Genomic DNA, 10,396 nt, shown 5'->3' on the forward strand with positions numbered 1-10,396 from the left:
TACAGTGAACCTTCAGTGTTTATATACAGTGGACCTTCAGTGTTTATATACAGTGAACCTTCAGTGTGTTTATATACAGTGAACCTTCAGTGTGTTTATATACAGTGAACCTTCAGTGTTTATATACAGTGAACCTTCAGTGTTTATTTACAGTGAACCTTCAGTGTGTTTATATACAGTGAACCTTCAGTGTTTATATACAGTGAACCTTCAGTGTGTTTATATACAGTGAACCTTCAGTGTTTATATACAGTGAACCTTCAGTGTTTATATACAGTGGACCTTCAGTGTTTATGTAAATGGACCTTTGGCATTATATGCATCTGACCTTCAGTGATTTACAATTCTGTTCTGTGTTGAACAGTTTGACTTTATCATTCATTTTAGCTCCAATGAATAACCACTGCAGATGCCAACAAAAACTATCAGTATTGATATAAGTAGTACAGGTTCTAAAATGTTTCAGTTCTACAAATATGGTTTATGGTCAGTTTTGTCTCTGGTTTGATATGGCACTGCATCCATTGTCTGTAAAGTTTTGTAGACCATAGTTGATGAAATTATATAACAGACATACTCTGCTTTTAGAAGAGACCATTTATTTTTCTTAAGTTTATAGCTTCCCTATTTTTACCTGGTTTGTAACTTTTAGACAAAAAACTTACATGTGAATGTTCAGAGTATTGTCAGCTTAACTTGAAAAAAAAATTATAACTTGAATTTTATAGAAAAACCTTCTGTGACTTGTACCCTGGTAAAAACTTCCTTACGAAAAAATAACAATAAGATTGTTTAATTAATATTTATTTGACTTAAGGCATTTTATGACTTACTTACTAACATTTGAAATAGCATTACTTTGTTATAAGATGTGCAAGTAAAAAATTACCATATAGATTGCAGTTGAAGACTATCCTATATCAATCAAAAAGTATACAGATTGATTGTTTTTTAGGTCACCTGTGACAAAGTCTCATGGTAACCTATTCTAATACCATTCATGCAGTGTCATGCATCCGTAAACAATTTAACACTTTCGACTTCTTCTCAAAAACCCCTTATCTAATTTCAATGAAATTTTGCAGAAGTCTTTCCTGGCCTAAGATGAACCGAAATTGTGAATTATACAGTCACCACCCTCCAGGGACCTAAGGAGTGGGCCAAAAGGGCTCAAATTGACTCAGATTTCAAAAATGTTCTTCTTTATACCCCCATATAATAGAATCAAAGAATCTTCATGAATGTAAGCACCTTAAGATGCTTTACGAAAATTGTGAATTTCTTGGCCCCAGGGTCTCCTATATCCCCGTGGGGAGGGGGTAAAGTTTATTACAGTTTATATAGGAAAATTAGCTTCTTGAGAATAATTTGTTTAATTTCCATTGGAAATATTTCAAACTTGGTTAGAATTATGAGTGAAGGATGATGGTTTCATAGTATGCCCATTCTGATCCTGACTGACCCCCTAGGTCTGATGAGTGGGGCCAAAAAGGGTCAAATTGACTTAAATTTCAAAAATCTTCTTCTCAAAACCCACATATGGTAGAATAAAATACTCTTCATGAATGGAAGCATCTTAAGGTACTTTAGTTACCAAAATAAGTCTTACATTTCTTTCTGGGGAAGAAATTTTTTTAGACTTTACTGTAATTTTCACAGTAAAATTGTATTTTTGAGCATAACATTGCTTATTTCTCACTGGAAATAAATTTATAAGAATTATCGGTATAGGATGACATGGTATGCATGTATGGACACTGCCTTAATGTATTCAGTGTCATAATTTCTTTTACCCAACACTTGATAACTATCCTTTAACCTTGATATTCAATGTTGCTTATCTCAGGTGAGTGTCAAGGCCGTTAGGCCTCTTGTTTGACGTATGACCTTTGTGGCTTATGCATTGGATGTTGACATTTTATAAAATTTTGCAATATAATCAGATGTGCACACCATAGTAAAAGATGAAATAAATTAGTATACTCTTATTAGGACAAATTATTGAAGTAATACAATGTTAAGCAAATAAAAAATTGAACATTCCTTGATGTCAATTAATGCAAGGATGTTGCTTACTTGTTATGAACCTATAATGCATACATGCATATTGAAACCATGTTTTTCCTGAGCTAATTTTCTTTTTGAAATAATAGTGTGTTGAGCCCATATATATTTGAGAGATTTGCTGTTTAATACTGGCAGTAATTATCTATATACTTTTTTATTTTGAAATTGCTCTTTAATTATTCATAATAGCACAGCAGCTGTAACCTGTATTCACCACAGGTAATTAATTGTCTGTAGAATCAAATAGCTTACTCATGAATATTTATGAAGACATAATGAGGGATGACACTTTAATAAAATGGAACATCTGATATAATATCAATATTATATAGGGGATTTAGAAGAATGATAATTATCTAGAATTTTATGAGTTTGCCCAGTGAAGGATGTCTTTAAACTTCACAGAAAAGTAACATAAACCCTGTTATAATTTATGGTAATGACTCTGTGGTATTGTACCGTATCAAATTTGCTCATTGTTTTTGCTTTTCATTATCATTCCTTTTGGACTTACTTGTACCAAAGGATTGAGCCTATTTCAAGTGTAAAAATGTATAATATGCATTATGTTTAAAATATAAACACTATCATCATATAAGGCTGTATTGGGTCAGCAATCACACAAACACTTTGTAGGATACTGACACCGAGACCTGTATTATTCAATTTACACACCCTATGGATATGAGTCTAAATATTACAGAAAAACAAGTGAACTATTGAAATGTTAAATAATTCTGGTAGGTTAAATTATGTTTAGTATTGATTAAGAAATTATTACAAATGCCTTTCAATGCCTTCAACATAAGATATTGTACTGTCTATCTATCGACACAGGAGGGTGTATCAGCGTGTCTATTGCTGCAAACGTCTTTATTGCATTTGCCAAATGAATGCTTTACCTGTATCTATTTGTCTATTTGTTAAGTGTTAACAGTGGGTTTCAGCTAAGCTGACAGAAATTCAACAGCATGTATTGAGCTGGATATATTTTACATTGTAGTATTCACTATTGCCTTATACATCATTGTACACTTTCAGACAATTTATCTTATTTATCTTAATTTGTATTCTTTTTATTTTCATTTTATTATTGGTTTTGATGTGTTTCCTATAAATAACCACACTGATGTTGAGTTTTGCGACAATGATATAACATTGATAAAAAGGAAATAAATTGTGGTAATACATGTGAAGCATTTATACTCAATAATATCACATTAAGCCAGATTAAAGTCTCATATTTTACTAATATATCTGTTAATTGTAGCCTTTATTTATGCATAATGTATTTCATGTTTATACAGTTTCTATAGAATTATGCAATTTCAGAGCAACTTCTTGTCTTGAGACGTCACATTTTTTTTATCAACCATGACAATTCTTAGCGGTGGTTTTCTCAAAATCTTATTCCATTGTTTAAATTTACCTCCACTGATAATGTGTCCATGCCGTTAACTTTATATCTGTGTGTAATGTAACAATGGTTTGTGTGAAAGATGGTATCGCACCTCTGCATCATGTATGTTCATTCATTCATTCATGTGGAAACTTGATCTAAAGACTGTATTGGCTTATGCTAGGAATTTAATGACATTTTTCTCAGTGCCCAATTGTCATGAAAGGGATTCTGTCAAAGTTATACAACATTTTTTCAGTTGAAAAATATTTCTCAAAGACACTATCTTTTTGGGTCTTACTTTTGGAAAGGGTTTTTCTGCAGAAAGTAAACATTCTCTGACATGTATTCCCAAAGAAAAGGAATATTCACGGACATGTGTTTCCCCAGAAAGAGGATTATTCTCAGAAGGGTAATATAAGTGTGTTTCCCAAGAGGGAAAACGTAACAATAACTTCAGATAATACAAATTTGTTTCAATATTTAACAGTTGCAAATTAATCAGGTAAACTTAAATTTTACTTGGATTTAATTTGATCTGATTTCTTTGACATCATCATGTTAAACTAAATAAAGATATGATAGGGAAATCTGTGGTCAATTGTAAAGTGTATCTGTTGTGTCTTGTCTGTTTATAGATATGATGCATAATATTAATGTTGATTTGTCTTCTACAAGTTAGTGAAAAATTTTTATATATATTCGTTTAACTTTATTTATGCAACATTTATATACCAATTAATGTTAAATAAGCTTGTATTTAGCATTGTATTTTTCATATTTAGAAGAGAATATCAATTTTTCCTTACATATAACCTATAACTTTAGAATACAGTGTTTTACCTTATTGACATAATTTATGTCTTATGATCAGTCTATACAATAAACTCCTACCATACAATGTGGGACATAATAACATTCCAGCTATTTTGAAATTAGTTTTATTTGCCTATGGTGACATATCATCTCGATCTTAAATATTACTTCTCCCTCTGTGTCTTGTTTGGAATGAATCTCATTTACTTTGATATATTTGTACCTTATATAAATATACAATGGGATATTCAAATGACTTTACCAACTAACAATAAACAGGTCAATATATTGCTCATTTTTTGAGTGTGTTGTTTTCATTATTGAGTTAATAAAATAATTTACCACTAAGTGCAGATAGTTTGGGGAAACTCTGTTTTAATTAGAAGTTGTTGAATCCTTGTACCACGTTTAGGGACCGGACAGCATCATCTTTCAAGAATTTGTTTTGATTTATTCCTGATGAAATTTTAAACTCCAGCAGTACTACTCCGCTATTATATGTCGCACCGAGTCATGTAGCGAATAAATGATACCGATGGTTTGAGAAGACATTATGTTATTGCGACGTTTGTCCTGATGGCGTGTCTCGAATCGGTTCTGATGGTGATAAGATTTGGTTAGATATGGTCTATATAAGGTTCTGGTTATCCTTGGACTGATATAGTTAAAGTCCTTTAGAAGTCGCCCTGATGATGTGAACATAGGAAGCCGGATACACTACAAATGTGCGATGTACTCTAGCATATGTTTCTCTATCAGCAACTGATGAAAATAATTGAAGCTTGCGTAAATAATAATTATTATGTTTATAATAGTAATGTGTTTGTTTTATCCGCCAATAACATTGCGTCTACAGGGGCACACGGCAATTTGTTGTATACAGTAAACTGATAGATTTTACAGGGCCCGCTCTACTCACAGTGATACGGCTTGTCATGCCTCCCTAGTCATATAAAAACACAGCACTGTCAAAGTTTTCAGGCAAAGAAAACAATTTCCGTCTCTCGTCATGGCTCATTTGGGAAAAGAGAGAATATCAGGACCATAAAGTATAACATTTTAACGTTTATTTATGCATCATTTATGCTGATTTTCTACCGAGAACAGAGAACTATTCCAACTGATGGCTAAAACATATGTTAAAGATATTCTGTAAAAGATTACTCAAGGAAATGTATAGAACAAGCTTTTTTGTCATTTAGATAAGGAATCCTGTATTTTGCTATCAATCATTTCCAAAATGGTCCAGCTATTCTTGATAGCTTACAGATTACTTTCAGCTCGTTTTTACACTTATAATGCCAAGCCGTTTTATTATAAACAACCCTACGCTTATCGGTCACTTTTGCCGAGTAATAAAACAGGAACATACATGTACAGGTGCACTGTGAATAGGGGTCTTTGGAGAACTAAGGTTTTTGGCATCTGTAAAAATAACCGTTTTCAGTCTCTTGTAAAAACAATTCCTACCCTCTTAGATAAGCAATGAACTTTTTGGCCATCAATCACCTTAAAAATACTCACAAATCATCCTAGCCGAGACCGGAGGGTGATGAAAACGGCCCAAGTATGACTTTATAATGGCTGTTGATGACTTCAAGCGATGCCGTGGAGAATTTATCTTTCTGCACCTTGATCGAATATTAAAAGTGCATTTACTAAACCATTTGGAAAGGAAATGAGAATAAATCTCAAATTATTTTACCATTCTATATTGTGCGGTCAATTGTTTCTCTACAACACTCTAGATGATATCTACTTACCTCACGAGTCCTTTAACTCTCATCAGATTCATACGATGACAACGTATTGATCAGTATAACACACGTGACTTGTGTCTACTGATACTCGCAGTCAGCTAATACGACGGAAATCCTCTTGTGTTCCTCGTTTTGAAACATTAATTTCTCATTAACTTGATTTCTTTTAAATATGAATATGACGTCAGGTCAGGGCATATACTTTTATGTGGTTTTCCAGAAATGATAGTGATTTGATGTGGAGATTTTCGTTAATGAGTCGTGTGGCTTTCATATTACATACATATGTTGCAGAGGTTTTCTTAAACAACGACAAAACACCTAAAAAATGAACAAAGTGTTTCTCCGACTGTACCGTTAACTTCATCTACATCATATCGCAATATCATTTTTGGAATTCATGAGATTACTGTTACTTTGAGGGGTGTGTGTGGAGGGATATATGTGCATTTAAAATCTGTAATGTATGTTGCCTGACAGATGATTCATGAAGATAGAAAAAATCAATAAAATAATAGAAAAGAATCAAATCTTTAAATTAATATACAGGGATTAAAACGTTTATTGTATACAGAGAAATATATGTATATGCTGGTGAACCCACTTTACGAACTTGTTTATAAGTCCAGAACTTCTCTGTGATATTGATGAACTTCATCATTTTCCTGTCCTTCCCACAATCAGTTGTATTCATAAAAGCATACACACTTTTTATTAAAGATAGATATTTTTTATTATATTGAAGATCGCATTGCATACTTTAAAATTAATTTCTATTATTGATTGTCAAAGTAATATTTTTAAGCAATTTTTTTTAAACTTAAAGGCACTAACGATTAAGGCTAAATGTCATTTTGATAAACACTGATAAAAATGTTATTAAGACGGTGAAGAATGATAATAGTAGTCAATAAAAACCGAGGATTGAACATGGAACTGCACAAATTCGGAACATAAATCTTCGTCCTTTCTGTTTGTTTGTTTTTTTTTTTTTTAAGTTTATTTGCTTTCCATAGATACATTAAAACGCATTGCATGAGGTAAATTACCATATTAACACAGATAAATGACAAAATGGATGGTAAGTATACAGTAATACTACATAATGTTCACATGATTCTTTTTACAATATCCTGTTTAAATTGCTTAATAAAAGACAAAGAAAGTTCTATAATTTTTGTGACATTATGATAATATCCCATACAGTTTAACTAAATTTGGTTTATTACAATAACAAAATGGTAGATATTTCTGTCTCAAGCCTTTCATTCTCACATCTTGGTACTGGAATAAATAGTGAAATTCATCCCCTACAACATTAAAACAAAGTGAACATTTTCTGGGTTATCTTTGGACATTGTGCCACCTTCCCGTTTCGATTGAAAATTTCACATTACAAAATCTAAATTAACATAAGATCAGTTCATTTTTCTCTGAAAGCAGAGTGCGGCATGGTTCAAGTTCAAGAATTAGTTTAGAATTACCATAATATTCACCAAGAGAAGCACTTTCAATATCAGACTTCCACTTAAGCGTAAATTGATCTAATAATGTATCTTGAAAAAAAAACATTTTAAATGTAGTGTTTAGTATTGCTACACTGGTTCTGGAAGATGACACTTTGTCGTACAACATCAATATGCGATTTTATAAATTCTGTCAACTTAAACAAATTATTAGCATACAACTAGTACATCAATCTATATACTAAACTACTGAGTTTATACTAATTCCTAATTAGAGAATTGTAAAAATAATGCCATTCGTAGTTTTACGACTATTGCCATAGGACAACGGCCAAGTTTGCCATAAACCATAGAATTCGGTGTAGTATTTCTTAACCCTAACATTCTTTTACAAAATTTTAGGTGAACTTGTCCAACAACATCCATGTTTTCATAACCCTTTATTTCTGACCCGTATAATAAAACATGCTTCACTACAGTATCAAATAATCTGTGTTGTAAGTCAATAAGAAGATGTTGATTTTTAATTTTCCGATAAACTGAGAAAAAAACCTTTTAAGGTTGTCTACACAGCTTCCGCTTACAAATAAAGAACTTACCTTTATAATTAAATATTACATCCAAATAATTAAAATTGCCCACTGCTTCAATTTTTCGACCATTTATTTTAAAACTAGGGCTACGTTTTGACTTTCACTTACCTTTCACAACCTTTGTTTTTTCACATTAACTTCTAGTTTCCACGTTTTATAATATCTTTGCTGGAAACAAAATTGTTATCAAACAATTGAACACATAACATATTTATAAACAAGGTTGGATTTCTCAAAAAGTTTACAAAACAGGTCTTCTAGTGAAAAAAAAGCCACTATTGCTATCAAAAGTTTTTATGACTAAATTTGATAGAATTAATATAACGGCCATTTTAATATGAATATGTAATCATACAGAGGTAGATAGTTGGTGTAATTTTTTTTTTTTTTTTTTTTTTACAGTTTAGATCACGTCGGTTATTCTAATTTCACCATGTTTTGTGTTTTGTATCAAACGTTCTGAAATGGTTTTGCGCTCAATGAAAAGAAAATTTGACCAATTGAGTTTTAGTAATTTGGTAAAGCAAAACACATATTCTATTGACTAGCGAGGGAATTGAAAAAATCTTTTTAGAACATAGCTACATTGTATACATATTTTTATACGCTAATTGACAGTCAATTGCTTTTCATTTGATCGAAGCAGCAGAGCTCTGTATCTATTGGTTATAATCTATAAAACTCACACGTGTATTAAAATCATTTACGTTTTTTTCGAAGACAAATATAGTTTCACTGTTCATTATACATTATTGTTATGTCATTAAACCATGTTTTTTGTTCTAGAATTTGTGATAAATAATTACCTTGATATCTCCTTTACTATCGATAACACCCGTGATGTAACCTTATCGATTTCAAGAGGAGTAGAAGCATATTCAAACTTGATGTTTTTATTATGTTTAACGTGGACATACTTAACATAAAGCACTGTGACTTGTTCACACGTCTAAGCAATATATATATAGAATATGTTACCATTTATATCATAAGCATCATTCCATTGCAACCTTTGTCACTTACCATTATCTTCCATGGTTATTTTTAGTTCCCTTAATTCTTTGACAGACGATACGTTCGCGTTTACTACGGCATTTAACCTTTTATCTGCAATAAGACCTATAACACTATTTACAAGATTTTCTGATGTTACATGACCAGGTATGACTTTAATGCAATAATCCACCCTTATCACTGTTCCTGTTCTCTAAATACATGTGGTATCTAAAAACTGTTGAGTTGTCTGAATTCCGTTCTATATCACTCCGACTAGTAATATAGTTTTAATTGCTCCATTCTATAATAGGTCCCTAGATCACAGCACCATAAATAATACTTGTTAGACCATATAGGTAGATAATTTACAATAACCTTCGAACCATGTAATTGTAATAATGTTGAACCTTTTGCCATTACGTTATATCTTCAGTTATGTCTTGTGTTGTCAGGAGAGGGCCTACTAAGTTATCAGAACTTGTGTCCAATTCCTTGGATGTTTTTAATCAGTGAAATATGTTTGAACCAATAAAGAGCTAATTGCAGGTATACAATGGTCTGTAAAAGCAAACTGTAATTTCTACAATTGCAGGAAACATAATCCCAACTACATATATAAATATTATGCATCAGAAACAATTCCAATTTGCCAGAGGTACAGATGGATTTCTTAAAGTGTACAGTATTTGTTTTCTTCTTCTTTTTTTTTTTTTAATTTTCTTTCATTCTAGGTCATTTCAAACCCATCTTCAGGTCTTTATTTGTAACAATTAGGTATATACAATATTGATGGATACACGGCTGTAACAAGGAAAATTGAGCTTATGATCAGATTACAAGATACAAATATTTGAATACAACAGTATTCCATAATTAATGAAGAAAGACAGGACGACTATTTTGTTTGATTTGTTTGATAATTGCGAAAACAAATTTAAGTACAGAAGCGCAACGAAGTTAAAAACCAGTAAGTACGCAAAACATAACCCCCACATTTCAATGTAATACATTAACATTATTCACAAGTACTGTATATTTGTATTGATTTGGAATCCAAGTGTAAATCACATCCATAAGTGTAATATGTGCTTTATTTGGTATATTTGTGATTGCTATGTGATTAGATGCACATCTGAATGAGTATAGAAGTTTTGTAATAGACATCTGGTTTAGGAAAAGTGTTTGAGTTTTTGTGCACTATTCCCTAAACAATTTCAATTTTGAATGTGAAGCCATTCTTAATGAGGTATTTGAATTGGCATTTCATGGCTTTTTATTTAGAAATCAACAATTTCTGTC

Source organism: Ylistrum balloti, unplaced genomic scaffold (genome assembly GCF_031769215.1).
Source record: "Ylistrum balloti isolate Yb309-2 unplaced genomic scaffold, AGI_CSIRO_Ybal_v1 Utg369862, whole genome shotgun sequence".
Lineage (NCBI taxonomy): Eukaryota > Metazoa > Mollusca > Bivalvia > Pectinida > Pectinidae > Ylistrum > Ylistrum balloti.